A 16431-nucleotide genomic window follows, 5' to 3' on the forward strand; every position below is an offset into this window, starting at 1 on the left:
AATGATTTAGATCACTGAATTGGCCCTACAATGGGCCCACTAAGCCCAAATGTTCTATCAAATTGAGTGGCCAACTTGAGAGAATCTAAATCCAATTTTTATGTCTTAAAATATAGAATATTTAATCAAAAAATAATACTAATGTTTTAAAAAATAAACTGGTTTAAATGCCTTTCTAGTTATTTGGTGTTGGATTTGAAGAAGATTTTTTTTTTTTTTTTGTGAATATTCCAAAAAATTAAATTATTTATGTAAATAGTCAGCTTTTTAAATTATTTACTAAATTAACTCATTTTTTAAAATCGCAAGTTTAAAATACGATTTCATGGTGAAATCATATATTGAATATGCAATTTCATATTAACACGATCCACATTTACACACCAATAAATCAAGTCAATATAAAATCGCATTTGAAAAATCGCATTTCATGAGGAAGTTTGGTGGCTTTGTGGCCAGTGGCTCATGGCAAGACCCTTTCTTCATTTAGTTGGTTTATCTATTGAATGTTAGTTTTGGAAAGTATTAGAGTAATTTGATTAGTTATAATTATATAATTTTATGTGCTTTTTTACCCACAAATCCCATATTGAGAATGTCTCTCTCCATTAGAGGAAAACACCAAATACAACCCATTCAAACCGTATCACCTATTTTGGAAGTGTAATTAAAAACCAATCTACTGCATGATTTTAGAAGGAAAGCATGTTACATTTCATTTCGTCTTGTTGAATAGAATTTTAAACTTTTAAATTTTATTAAAAAAAATTTAAAAAAATATATTAAAAATAAGCCAACACAAAAGTCACAAAGAAAGCAAACCTTGAACACCAAACATCAACATTATGTTTCAAACATCTGATTCAATGTAGATATAGGGCATCCAGATTTAATGTTGATATTTACATTCAAAAACCACAAAATATTTTAAGATCCAAATCGAAGGTGTACATGATATCTATTATGAATGTTTACATGGTACATCGTTCCAATTATTCGAATCAACATCCAATTCAATGTAGATATACAAATTTTATGATTTACAGCAAATCAAGCCCATAAAATGATTCACTTTTCATTGTTGTGAAAGAATAATTCAGTGCAGACATTCAAGTGCAAAATCTAATGTGTGAAATCATCTCACATTGATAAATGTGTATATACCATAAATAATATACATTATAAATATCGGTATATATAGGATGTTAGGTGATTGTTATTTTTTAGTACAACAGTCACGGTTGTGTTTTCAATGATCCTATCTCGATAATTTGAGCGTTCAATTTTTAGAGTCCATCAAATACAATATTTTTGTAAAAAATTAAGGCTTTGTTTGGGAAGCAAAAGTTAGGGCTTTTTTGGCTAATTTAGCCACAAAAAACAAAATAGACTTTTTAACTCAATAAGACAAAAAATTACATGCAACCCATAATCATTACATTATTTCTCTTACAAAAAACCAAAAAAGCCTAAAGCCATTCCCAAACCAGACTTTTTAGCCCCGGGCTAAAATAGCTGAAAAAACCAAAAAGCGAAAAAGCCAACCCACTCCCCAAACGAACCTTAAGTTAATCGGATATTAGTAACCTTTTGATCAAAGCACATTTGTATCTAATAAAATGGAAGGTAGATGTGAGTTTGAATGTTAACTTGAATAAAAACGGTAGTGCTACATACACCAATTAATGTACGCACTAGTGTACCAATAATGTTATGCCATTATTACTGACCCCACCAATTATATAAATTATAAATACCCAAAACTTCTAAAATTATACCACATCATCTATTAGTATACTAATGAATATGTTAATTGGTACATATGACATTATTCGAATAAAAATATGTTTTGATCAAATATTATCAATTTCTATGCAATTTAATTTTTTACATAACACTCTTAAAATAACAATTCATGTTATCAAAATAGAACCTAGAGTTGGTCCCACTGAAAGAACAAGAGCGACTGATATACAATAGTCTCCCCATTTTCATGTACATTTTTTTTTCTGGTACATTGGAAATTAAAAAACCAGAACAACAAAAACACAGACAAGAGAGGCAGCTAAGCTAGAGCCTCCAAAACGCTGTGCCCACCATATCTGCTACAATCAAGCTTCTAACTTCTAGAGAAGGTTCCTTCATAACCAGCAAGTACTCCACTTGATCTGCACCCATGTTGGCGAGCTTGTCCGCACATTGGTTGGCCTCTCTCACAATGTACTGGATGGAACAATTGCACCGCTGGAGCAGGTGACGAGCATCTTCCATAATGGCTCTATACGGGCAGTTTGGGGAAGGCCCGTTTGTGATCATTTCTTGGGCTATGATGGAGTCAGTCTCAATGACAACTTCGGCGAGACCTTTCTCGAGCACTATGGTAAGACCTCTGTAGATGCCCCACATTTCTGCTTCCAAGCTAAAGCATGTCTCTAACTTCCCAAAAAACCGCACAGCCAAATGCCAGATTCATCGCGAAAGAGGCCTCCAAACCCCTCTGCTCCTGGATCGCCCCGAGCACAGCCACCTGTGTTTAATTTGATTTTCCTTGCAAGAGGAGGGTATCAAATAATCTTATCAGCAGGTTTATGAGCATAAACAATAGAAGATAAGAAAGCATGATTTATCTCTGCAACATAATTAAGAATACAGGTGCAAGCATTCAAAACAGTAGTTTCAATATTATCAAAAACTTTCTTGTTCCTATCTTTCCATATCTGCCAAAGTGTCACAAAAAAAACACGGCACCAATGGGGATCACTCCTCTTATGAGACTTCAAGTCCTTCCTAATCCAGTCAACCAGATTAAGGTGGTTGATGGTTGACACCCACTACAGACCAGCAATATTGGTCCATATGTTTTTTGAAACAATGCAACCACGTAGAAGGTGATCCATGTCCTCATTATGCCAATTACATCTGGGACAATTAGCATTCAAAGCCATGCCTCTATTCTTTCTCATAGCATTGGTTAAGAGTCTCCTATGGCAAATCAACCGTAGGAAACCTTTCAGTTTGTGAGGTATTTTAAGTTTCCACACCCACGCAATCTCCAAATTACACTCAAGCTGCCCAGAAGCAGCTTTATACGCAGCAGTCATAGAAAACCCTCCTAAACCACCCTTCCAGTGAGGGCTATCAGGAAAGGTAACAAATTGGGGAAGAGGAATTTTTAAAACACTTGCAATAGCGTTACTAGGAATATGAGACCGGATGTGGTTCACATCCCATTTGCCCTCCTCATTTATAAGGACATCCACCGTAGCGTTATTGGTAAGCTGGTGGTTTGGAAATTTAGTAGCAAGAGTTTCCTTTCCACACCACCAGTCAAACCCGATGGATATAGTAGCACTATCACCCATTCCCCATTGAGTACCTTTCCTCAAGATATATCTTGTTTTGAGGATGCCTCTCCAAGTGTGAGAAGACCTTTTCTTAGAAGAATAGCTCATAAAAGACTCATGTCGGAGATATTTCTCCTTCAAGACTTGCACCCAAAGGCTAGTATCATTGCATAACAATCTCCACCCCAACTTTGATAGGAGGGCCAGGTTCTACAAGTAAGCTTTTTTCAGACCAAGCCCTCCTATCTTCTTGCTATTACAGACCATATCCCAATTCATGAGATGTACTTTTTTGCCATTTTCATAATCTCCCCAAAGAAAATTACGATTAAGTTTGTTAATATCTCTGCATATACTCATAGGGAGATCAAGAGTTTGCATAGTGTAAAAAGGAAGGGCAGAAGTGACAGATTGAATTAAGGTGGCCCTTCCAGCCAAAGAAAGCATATTGGCTTTCCACCCGACAACTTGTTTTGAATCCTTTCAGTTATATGACTGAAATGAGCACGATTACATCTGCCATGTAACATGGGAATGCCCAAGTACTTACCCAAATCTTGGGTGAGGGAAATTCCACAACAATTACTCAAAACTCTTGCTTTCTGGATCCCCACATTGGGCGAGACAAAAAGCTTAGATTTATGGAGGCTCACCTTAAGGCCCGAGAGCTCACTGAACTCCTTCAACACCCCCATAACAAAGTTACACATCTTTTCATCATCTCTCCCAAACAAAAACAGATCATCAGCAAAGAAAGGTGAGAAAACATAGGGCCTCTGTTAGATGCTTTTACCCCTATCCATACTTTGTTATGGACTTTCTCAAGGATCATATTAGAGAGTCTTTCCATGCATAACACAAAGAGGTAAGGGGATAAGGGATCCCCTGTCTCAACCCCTTCTTAAAACAAAATCCCTTAAGTTTTTCCCCATTCCACAAAATGGAGGCAGAAACATTTGTGACACAATTCATGATGAGATCCACCCAATGATCATTAAGACCAAGATTATTTAAAGTTTGATATAAAAATTCCCAAGACACGTTATCATAGGCTTTTTCTAGATCAATTTTAAGAATCATATCACCTTTATTGCCTTTCTTACCTTTAAGAGTGTGGAGGATCTCTTGGTCAATGATAACATTATCACTGGTGGAGCGTCCAGGAATAAAGCTACTTTGGAAAGGTCCAACAATATCGGTCAAAAAGGGGTCTAAGTCTATTAACAAGAATTTTGGTGAGGGTTTTGTAGAGAACATTGCAAAGGCTAATGGGGCGGAAGTGGGATATAGATTCAGGGTTAGCAACTTTAGGAATAAGGGTGAGGAGAGTTTTATTCATGCTATCAGGAATGTGTTTGTTGGCAAAGCAATTTTGTATAAACTTACAAACAGAAGATCCAACAATGTCCCAATGCTTGTGATAGAAGAGGGATGGAATACCATCACTACCAGGTGCTTTAAAAGCTTTAACACTCTTAATGGCATCCCACACCTCCTTACCAGAAATAGGCTTACAAAGGGACCTGTTATCATCCAGACTAATTTTAGCCTGCAGAGGGTTAGGGCCAACACTCAGAGTGTCACTAGTACCTTTCTTAAAAAGGTTACAAAAATAGTTGTGTACATGGTTTTTGAGGTCAATGGGGTCAGTGATCCACCCATTCTCAGAATTTTTCAGAGTTACCACTCTCATCCTCCTCCTTTTAGCAATAGTAGAGACGTGGAAATATCTCATATTCCTCTCACCCATGGTGATCCAGTTAGCCCTGGACTTTTGAAACCACAATAGCTCTTCTTGGTACAAAATATTGTTATAGTCCCTAACAAGTTCTTTTTCAAGTAAGAATAGATTATGGGAATAAACAAAGGATTGGGCTTTTTGGATGCCCTCAATACGTCCAAGAAGCCACCTTTTTTTCAAAAAATATTGCCAAAATGATTTTTGTTCCAAGCAGAAATATTTCTAGTGAACAAATTCAGAGTATCAATAATAGATTCATTATTAGTAGCCCAAGAGTTTTCAACAATAGATTTAAATGTAATATCAGTAAGCCAAGCGGCCTCCAATCTGAAAGGTCTGGCTAAGGGGTTAGGAGAGTCCATACCTTGTGTGAACACAATCAAAGGAGAGTGGTTAGAGTAGGTTCTTGGTAAATTACGAATTGCACCTTCAGTGAAAGCTATACACCATTCAAAATTGCAAACAGCACGGTCTAGTCTCTCCAATGTGTTAGCCTGTCCTTGCCTTCCATTGGACCAAGTGAGTTGGGGCCCAGAGCACCCAAAATCCAACAGATTACACCTATTCATTCTGGCATTGAACTTACGGGTTCGAGCATGAGAGAGGGTTAGGCTGAGACTACGTTTTTCCCCTGAGAAGCTATGTCATTGAAATCTCCAGCCACAAGCCAAGGCAGATTCATGTTGTCGGCAATAGATTCAAGATTATCCCATAACAGTTCACAATTTCTGGAAATTGGGATGGCATAAACCACTGACAGGACCCAATTTGCATGGTTATCACGTTGAATTTTTGCATGAATAACTTGGGCATTAACCTCAAGGGCTTTTACAGTAGCTTTAAAAGGACCCCAAAGGACCTAGATGCCCCCACACCTACCAACAAGGTCTACATGGGAAGAAGCAGTGAACCCCAATTTGTTAAAAAAAGAACCCATTGAACTAAGCTCAAATTTTGTTTCCATCAGAACAATAATAGAAGGTCTGTGATTTTTCTCAAGTTCCTTCATGGTTCTTCTAAAAACTTTGTTGCCAGCATCACGACAGTTCCATATGAGCAACTTCATTGAGACATAATTTGGGAAATTAGGAAAAGAGGCAAATTCAGGAATGCCTAGAGTCTTCCTGATTTTCATCCGATCGAAGACACCCGAGTTCAGGGAACTCACTCTGACTATGGTGTTTTGGATGCCATAGTGGTTCATCTTCTCTTTCTTGATTATGAGACGAGCTTCGCCAATCCACCAGTTTATGCTTACTAGGTGAGTGGCTTCTTTCTCTTGATCGAATGCAAGATAGATCATGCAAGCCTAACTCTGTGATGGTTCTCCAATGGAATCTCCATAGCTGGGTAAACTCACTGGGTTTGATAAATGGATAGTCACAGGCAAAGACGGGTGGGGTCAAGGGGTTTTTTTGTGGTGGCCATTTGTGGCTGTGCTTTTTGGACCAAAGGTGTAAAGGGTGAGGGTGGTGCAACTGGACATGGAGCTACTAGTGGAGCTAAACTTTCTGAGGCTAGACCTTCCATCATAACATATGTGTCTGCCAAGGCTGTGAAAGGGTTATGCACATCAGTGCTTTTTGCAGGGACTGAACTGACATCAGCTAGAAGATCTGGAGTGATCTGGTTTGTCTTGGAAGACTAAGTTCCATTCATAGCCCCTTGGTTATAATGAAACTGCTTACCTGGCCCCTTTCCATGGGCTTTGTCTTTAGATTTTGATCTGGGCTCTTTCTTGTTGGCATAGTTCTATTTTGGGCTCCTCCGACTAACCAACATCCATGGGCCAAAGCCCTCTGTAGGTTGATCCGAAATTGGGTCTGATGAGTGGGCCTTACCACTCTCACTACAGCTGGGCCTACTCTTCTTCTCATTCTCAACGGTCAAATTTTTTGCAGGCACCTCCTTTGGAGCAATGGCGCCGGACAGATTCACCGAAACAGCGCTGCAACGATCCCTCCGATGACCCACTCTGCCGCAATTAAAACAAAAGGAGTGAAAGTGTTCATATTCAATCCCATAAGAATATTTCCCAATAGCAAAATAGGCTGTTAAAGGTTGACTCAAATCAACTTCTATGCAAACCCGAGCAAACCTACCTCTTGTTCACGTTACTGTGTTAATGTCAATTTTCAGGGGCTTGCCAATGGATTTGGCAATGTGGTAAAGCACCCTCTCATTATAATATTCTATGGGTAGTTGTGGAAATCTAACCCAGATAGCAGTGGTGACTTCTCTTGCTTGAGATGGCTTGAAATCATGGCACCATTTACGTACAGTGAGGTAGTGATCCAAAATTATCCATGGCCCCCCTGATAAGACTTTCATGTAATCATCTTTCATTTGGAATTTGAAAAGAAAGAACCCTAATCCCAAATCAATTGCCTCAAAGTCACCTTGGAGGTCCTAAATTTTCCTAACTTTTAGAGTTAGAAGTTTGTAGCCAATATTTCTCCCAAGCGGTTTAACAATGAGGCAGTCTTTCCACGGCCTTCTTATCTTATTCAGCAAATTTTTGGGAAGTTTGATTCGAGGGAAGCCCAGATCTAGCTCATCCAGACATAATTCTTCTTCCATGCTCTCTGGTTCAGATTCATCGTCATCCGTGGATAATCGATCAAGATCATCGTCAAAAGCTCGCTCATCGTAGCATCTGTTTATTAGTGCCTCCTTGAAGGACTTCGAAGCATGAGGCTTCGATAAGCTTCGAGCCTCTGTGTTGGCCTCGAGAGTATTCAAGGCATCCAATGGACCCTCAAAAGCTGGAGGAGGCTCTGCCATGTTATCATCATCATCGCCCCCATGGGCTTTCAGTTTCTTAGTACTCCGAGAAAGATGATCTTTCTCCTCTGAGGATTGCTATTCTCGTTGATCACCGATTGTGCCGTTGGAAACAGTTGGAGACATTTTTTCAACATTCGTCTTTAGTTTTCATGTACATATACCATAACAATGTCGTAAAAAAAATGATGCCATAGATGTCATAGACACGCAAAATTCACGTTGCATACAAAATTCTCACACGACTTTTCTCCATGAAATGTAATTTTTAACTAAATTTAAAGTGTGATTTTATTTACACACTTTTAATTTTCTCAGTATATATCATCATTTAGTTCACATAAATAATGTTTTGAATTTTTGATTTGTCTCTCAACATACACACTATAATATTACTCTTTTAGCTCAACTCACACAACACAATACACACCCTAACACAAGATGATATACATACCCTCAAAATTGAAAAGACAAAATGGTCTAAAATATAATTCACGGTAATTTTAGATTTATGCGTGTCTCTCTCTTTCCTGATATGTGTTGAATATATGAAAGCAACGTGAGAGCAAAGGCGAGAATCAAACGGCAGGTGGAAATTTTACGACGACGAAGCAATTAGTGTGGTATTTTGTAAAAATTTAAACAAAGAAATAGTTTTAGTATTGTTCATAAATACAATGTTGAAAAAACTTAATATGTTCACAAATTTACTAAACCAAAATGTCCAATTTTTTATGTATGAACATTTAACATTTGATCAACTTTAATAATATGAACAAAATGATTCTTTTCAAATATAAATAATTGAACATTTTGTAAATGTTTAACTTCTATGTGCACATGAAACGAATAAGTTATTGTTGTAAAGATAAACAGCGGTCTTTTGTTCCAAATCAATATGAACAAGATAAATAGCAAAGTAAATTGATATTTTCATTACTGTTTTATTCCAAATCAATGTCATCCATAATATGTAAAATTTTAAAATCAATTGATTTCAATGTTTTAAAATCCTAATTTTTCAAAACAATAATATTTTAAGTTTGAAAAATAATAAAAAAAAATATTTGTTGTAGGTAATGGTGCGTATAGAGATATTTGTGTTTTCATATGTAAATTGTTGAAATGAGTATATACACACCCATATTATCATTAATAGTCATTTTATTTGAGGATATTATTATTCTATAAATTTGTTAGTTAAATGGTGTGTACTGAGAGAATTGATAGTGTGTAAATAGAATTATATACCCAAATTTAAATTAGTGTTAAGTTCCCATATCAACTTATTGAATTCGATTTAAAAAAAAGAAAAAGAAAAAAAATCTTCATGAATTTGAAGGCTACAAAGTTCAAGTTTAAGAAGAGAGTCTAGAATGAAGAAGAAATTTCATGAATTCTCTAGAAGCTTCTAGCTTCTTCTTCTTCTTTTCTTCAAATTCAAATTGAATTCCTCTTTTTCAATTTGGAACTCTTGGGAACCTTTTTGTCCAAACTCAAATTGAGTTTGATTTCCAACATATAGCACGGGTTTTCACTAGTACTCATAATGATAATACCAATTTAATGAGATTCACATGAGACCTATTGAAAAGTTTTGAAATTTGAGGTCAGAAAAACCGCACTGACTTTCACTTTAATAGATAATTTAGTTGAAATATACAAAAAAATAATTAACTTATAATTTCTCTTTTATTTATATGTTTAAGTTGAATATTTATGACTTTTCTTTTGATCATGTTAAGACAATATATTTTTTATATGTATTATTTTAGTATCAGATCTTAGTTATTTCTCATTCTTGAATCGAAATATAACTAAAGTACATAACAATTGATATATACAGGAAAAAAATTATATGTATTATTTTAGTATCAGATCTTAGTTATTTCTCATTCTTGAATCGAAATATAACAAAAGTACATAATAATTGATATATAAATTTATTTAGATCTTGGCCCCTCTGTAATAAAAATTTTGGTTCTGCCTCTGTCCATGGTTGATGAGCCGGATTAAACTTTCGGCGTTGTTTTCGCCGACGACCAACAAGGACCAATGTAGCAGTAATAGATCCGGTTCGTATTTTAAAATCAGCTGCCGAAATTGGCCTAGATCTCCGCGATCCATTTGCAAAATAATTCAAACTCCCCCAATTATTTTGGCTTATATAATTTCCCGCCTGCGCTTGCCTTTTTAGATTTTTAATCCTGGCCGCAGATCGGGGAGCGGCGCTTGCCTTTTTAGATTTTTAATCCTGGTCGCAGATCTGGACGCGGAGCGGAAGCCCTAAACGACAACACGCCGCGAATTGCAGAAGGGAGCACCAATCAGGGGACGACACGTGGCGCGGGAGGGGGGGAGCGTCCCAGGTAATATTAGTTGGACACTCCGGGGCACCTATATAACTCACTCCCTAACTCTCTTCCACCAGTAAAGTTTTTCAGAGAGTGACTTACGTCATCCGAGAGAGTAAGTGACGTCATTGAGAGTGAGTTATGGCATCAATGCGACGTCGTTTTAGAGTCCAAAACAAGAACATCTTCCTCACATATGCCCAATGTTCTATACCTAAAGAGAGATTATTAGAAAAAATTAGAGCGCTCTTCACAACTAGGCCACCAAATTATGTGAGGGTTGCACGTGAATTACATGAGAACGGACAACCACATCTCCATGCCCTTGTTCAATTTCCATACCGTTTTCAGACGCAGAATGAACGGTTCTTCGACGTTACTCACGACCGAACTAGTCGCCATTTCCATCCGAATGTACAAGGGGCCTACAACCAACAGAATGTACTGGAATACATCTCCAAACACGGGGATTACACGGAATGGGGTGAATTCTGTGAGAGGAGCTGCTGCGCTAACCAGAGTAACAAAGAAAATATATATCGCGATGCACTCGCTGCCGGCACCAAGGACGAAGCACTAGCAGTGGTACGAAACGACGATCCAAAATGTTTCTGGTTAAATTATGACAAATTGTCATCAAATTATGACCGGATTTCATTTAATCCACCATTGCCGTATGTTCATCCATTTACAGACACAGTATGGATCGTTCCAACAGCCATACAGCAATGGGTTGCAGACAATATTAAAGACGAAGCCCAAAGACCGCACAGGCCCAAGAGCATTATAATTGAAGGCCCATCTAGAATTGGGAAAACATGTTGGGCCCGGTCTTTGGGACCACATAATTATTATTCTGGCCACATCAACCTGAGGGACCACAAGGACGACGCTTTCTACAACATAATCGATGATGTGGCCCCATAATTTTTGAAACATTGGCGCGAGTTTATTGGAGTGCAATGGGATTTTTTTTCAAATTGTAAATATGCCCACCCAAAGAACATAACGGGTGGGATTCCAAGTATTATATTATGCAACCCCGGAGCCGACTCCAGTTACAAAGAGTTTTTGGAAAAACATGAACACGCCGGGCTCAAAGCGTGGACGATCCGAAACGTAGAATTCTATATAGTCGACGAGCCCCTGTTCGCCAGAACCAATCGAGAAGAGGCATCGTAATGCCAAGAAGAAGGCCCAACGCAGGAAGATATTCCACTTCCAATGCGGCTGTTCAATATTCCAAACGAACGGCTGCGTCGAACCACATACATTGGAGAGAGAGGACGCTGTCAGGGGTATTTTACGATACTTTGAAGAACCCGATGTGGTTCAAAGCAATGGACATGTCCAGACCGGCCAATCAGGGGGTGCACAAGATAGAATGCCTCTTCAACTACAACCTCCGGAAAGCATTGAGAATCCGAACATTTACCGCGACAATGTTGCTCGTTGATATTAGATCTAATTCAATTCACTCTTGATTGGATTACATCTATCATTGATTGTTTAAGGATTGTTATTCATTATCAATATTGAATCATAACTACAAATCACAATCTCAAGAATTTTAGGTTTTTTTTATCTTTTTTTTTTTTTAAGAGCATTGCTAATCAGGCTAAAAAATTAGACTCAATTTTTGACCTAGTGATGTGTCAAGAAGATGATTGGTTGATAATTAAAGATTCTCTAATTATCAACCAATCAGTTTCGCGACGTATCATTGAGTTTAGAAAATATGTATAAATAGCATATTTGTATATGATTTTTCTTTTTTTTTTTTAATTATTGGAAAAATAATTTACAATTGCTTAAATCAAGTGAGACTTGTACATTATTTTGAGAAGGTCAATAATATCATCGTAGTCATAATAATTTCTGAAGTCACAAATGATAAATTATTTTTAGGTAATGTTAGGAATACCAAATTTTCTATTAAATAAATGACCAAACGTCTCACATGGGTGTAGGGTCCGCAATTTTGTGGAATCCACACCCATGTGAGACATTTAGTTATTTATTTGGTGGAAAATTTGGGACCTATAACATTTTTCATTATTTTTTCTAATTAGACAATAACGTAAATTAACGATAAATGCATTAGATTATTCTTGAGTTAAAATGGATATTTTGAAAAATAAAATTACTAAATCATCAAAATTTGTTACTTAACCCAATATAAAATACTTGTTACTACGGGAGGCTAAAAGAAGCTGTGATTGAGGAGGACCAAAAGTTATGGTCAGGATAACTTCCTGACAAGCCTGAAGACATGTCATTCGAAAATTTAGGTCTTGGTGGACTGATCTAGCGTGAAGGTTCAAAACTAGAAGTTTGGAACCAGAATTAAGGTTTTAGGTCCAGACATTTAGGTTCAAGACTAGAGGAGCATAAAGCATGCGTTAGGGGAATAGACTTAATCAAGACGTGTTCTTAAACTTTAGGGCCCAACAAACTCCTAAACATTCGCGCTTAGTGGAACACAATTCCTAGAGAAAACGGGTTGATGTGAGGAGTGAAAAGAGGGCTAACATCCCACAATGGCTAGTATGAGCATGCTATAAATAAAGATAATTTCCAAGTTTAAGGCACACAATCACTTCCACCTGAACCTTTACTCATATATTCTACACCTTTGTCTACTGTTTTAGTAACTTAGGCATCGGAGTGTCCCCGTGCTATTCCCCAACTAGACCCTTCATCATTTGTGAGCGATTTTAAGTCCAAAGTGATACAACACTGTTGTAGCGTCGTAGTCAAGTGGTACAATTTTTACCCACCACAATTACGTTATTTAAGATCTCAAGGGGTGGAACATGTTTTTTTTGGAACTTTAGGCATTCAAATGTATTTATTGAAAATATCTAAGGGTAATTGTAATTTACAATTTATTTTGTTGTTATCATGATGTGATGCCTTCACTACAACATATAATAGTTTGAGAAGGAGTTTGGATTGTCTTTAGTCCTCCATCAGACTAGACGGTCCAATCTGGCCCAGTAGGCTGATTTTTGGACCCTACTTCGATGATCCGAACTATTCACATTTTAGGTTTCGTCGAGTGCAACATCCCTGCAAAAAATAAGTCCATCAAATACTGAAAATTACATTTTCGAATTAATTTTGTACGAACCGTTTATTTCTTCACCGTCCATTTTTTCATACAAAACTTATTCGAACACGTGATTGTCGTTATTTGATCAACTTAATTTTTTGTACTCGACGAATCCTAAAATATTAACGGTTCGAATTATCGATACGGGGCCTAAAATTGAGCCCATTGAGCCCAACGGTACCCCTCTAGTCAGATGGAGGACTGGAGAGAAGCCATAGCCTTTAAGAAACTAATTCTTTTCATTCCAAGTGAAATATTTTGCACTATACACTAAAAAATACATTTTTAGGGATTGTAGTAAATACATTAATAAACAGATACACTTTTAGTGACAAAATAATTTCATATAAAAAAGGTTTACTTTTTGAAATGAAAATTTTGATTAAAAAAATATAATAATTCATTACTAAACGTATAATTTTGTCGCTAAAAATATAATAAGAATGCCTAGCTTCAATAGACTTCAGCTCAGTGCTTATCTTGGACTCTCCAATAGATAAAGATAAACTCCATAAGAGCTTTATCCTTATCCAGGCTGAGGTCCTTCCTCATTCTAGGACTCTTATCCCTTATCCGCTTATCCCAGACTCTGATTTCTTTGGAGATAACCTCGGCCTAGCCAAGATCACCCCGACGTCACGACCAAGACACGTGGCACCTCGGTTGACACTTCAGTGTCACCTTGGCCACGTGTTGGCACTCAGGAATTATGTCCCCACAACTGCCCCTTAGGTTCTATTACCTCGGCATCCTGAGGTGATGGAACCTATATCGTCATATCGTATAGCATGTCGGCTATCTTGCTCTATCATCCATTTACCGAGGTCATCATACGTCGGCTTCACACGACCAGGTCCTATAGTCTGTCTCATCAAGGCTTTTAGAACCAATAACCTAGTTTATTCAAGTTATTTAGCCGAGATCTTCCTAACAGCCGAGGTCATTGCTTCATTAAACCAAGAACTCCAAGAGTTTTATCACGCATATGAGCTGTCACGTACAATATTTCAACCGTTTCTACCACACATCTGTCCCCCACTGGACCGTGTCTGATACGCACCATTAAGTCACCTTGCGCCTGCGTGCGTTGTCTAACAAATACGTCGTTCTAGGCTCATCAATTTCATTTTGTCGCCTTTTCGCATTTTTGACAAAACTAGCACCCTCTCTTTTCGTCTTTTCATTTTACATCATTGTCTTCGTGCAAAAACTCTCTCTCTCTTTACTCTCTAAAATCCTCCATTGCTGCTTTCGCGAAGCTTTCTGCGACCAGTCTCACTCTCTCCTCCGGCGAGGCTTCTGTTGCACTTCCTTGCTTCCGGCTACCGTCTGATCCCGACAAACTTTACTTCGGCTTCATTTTTCTTGGGTGAGTCACAGTTCCTTTGTATTTTAATTCCTTGTTTCTCTTCAAAAAGTTTTGCTTTATTATTCGTTGCCATTGCTGTTTTGCTCAAGTTCTTGATTTATGAATCACGTATCTAAGCACATTTATTTTACGATTTTGCTTTTGCCCAATTCATGTCTTGAATACACACACATTGCTCACAAGTTTATTCACTTTTGCCACTGTTCTTGGCCTCGCACCCTTGTGCACACTTTGTCACAGTGTTCTTGATAGTTCATCACTGTTCTTGATTCTGAAACACGTTCTTGTTTTCTGTTTTCTATGTCTTTTCCAGATTCGTGCCTTCAATCTTCATTTCCATAGATCTAGGTTTGGGATTTGCTTGTAGAACCCACAAATTTTAGGAAAAACTGGAACGAATTCCCCTTAAAATCCCCACAAATTCTTACCCCACCTCACATTTAGGTTTTAGCCGAGGTCCTTCAAAAACCGTCATAAAACACTTCCTTCTGAAATCCTATACCTTCTCCTTAAGCCAACATCATGAGTATGTGGAAGCATAGGGTAGACACCCCGACCAAGTTAGAATACTTTAGGCGGGAGTTTTCCATTCCAGCCGACGTTCACCTTAGGTTGGCTGGGGAGGACGACTCCATTATGCCTACAGTCAACTCCATGTCCTTCCCAGTCGTCACCTTCATTGAGTGTGGACTCAGGCTTCCACTAGACATCCTTTTTCGAGAAGTCCACCATTATTACAAGCTTAACCCAATGCAGTTAACCATTAACTCATACAGAGTCATTAATGGTATCATAGCCTTAGCACGCCGAGAAAATGTTAGGGTGACCTTAGCTGACATCCAATACTGCTACACCATGTGTGGCCTCAAATTAGAAAAAGGCTATGTCTACTACCTCAAACCAAGGTCTACTGAATACAAACTTGTTACCAACCTCCCAGACTCCAACAAGGGAGCCGGGGATGATTACTTCATTGTCTTGGGCAACTGGGAGTTTGTTCCAAATGACGACCTTCACCTCTACCCTCTCAGCCGAACAGTATTCGTAGAGGGTAATGGTAAGAGCCAAGTGCTACATTTTTTTAAGCCTTTAATACTTCGTTCTTTCCATATGTTCTAACGTCTGTTTTTCTTGCAGTTCTTCCATAACCACCAAAAGACTTCTGCAAGTCCTTATTCCCCAGCAAGGATCTTAAGAAGTTGCTGGACCTGCCAGTCCACAAGCAAAGAGCTCCTTTATTGCTTAACTTCATCCCGACCTACAAGTCGGTACTTCCCGACATCTCAAGGAAGCAGAAAAGCAAGTCTTCTCCTTTCGCCACAACTCCACCAACAACTTCATCATCTCGGATAGATTAGGGGTTAACCTCAGATCCAACAGAACAACCATCTACCTTGGCTCCACAACTGATCCCACCACGTCGACGCTGATGCCGACGCCGAACTGCAATTCTTGGCGAGATGGGTCGCAAGAAGGCAGTCGCAGAAGATCTTCTAGCCAACATCCCCGACACCATCAACGCTCAACCAACACCAAAGCCCAAAAGAATGAAGAAGGCCCAGCCTAAGGCAACGGTGACTCAGATTGACACTGAGGACACCTTGCCAATTTCAAAATTGGCTGAGAGCGAGAAGATCCCTCCATCCCCGAAAAGTGGCCCGCCAAGGCCGAACCATCCCAATCAACTCGGTCAAAGAGGCCGAGGTCCGAATCGGCAACAGCTT

General features: G+C 38.2%; 1 long non-coding RNA gene across 1 annotated transcript; it reads right to left on the reverse strand.

Annotated features, from left to right (window-relative positions):
- Nucleotides 1-1840: 1840 nt before the first annotated feature.
- On the reverse strand, nt 1841-6713 carry LOC114295476 (uncharacterized). The gene is made up of 2 exons (XR_003640919.2): nt 5450-6713; nt 1841-2547 (listed from the first exon to the last, which is right to left on the reverse strand). It is a non-coding gene; the product is annotated as an uncharacterized LOC114295476 (long non-coding RNA).
- Nucleotides 6714-16431: the final 9718 nt, after the last annotated feature.

The sequence above is a fragment of the Camellia sinensis genome, chromosome 4, assembly GCF_055761805.1.
Source record: "Camellia sinensis isolate YWXY chromosome 4, ASM5576180v1, whole genome shotgun sequence".
NCBI classification, from domain to species: domain Eukaryota; kingdom Viridiplantae; phylum Streptophyta; class Magnoliopsida; order Ericales; family Theaceae; genus Camellia; species Camellia sinensis.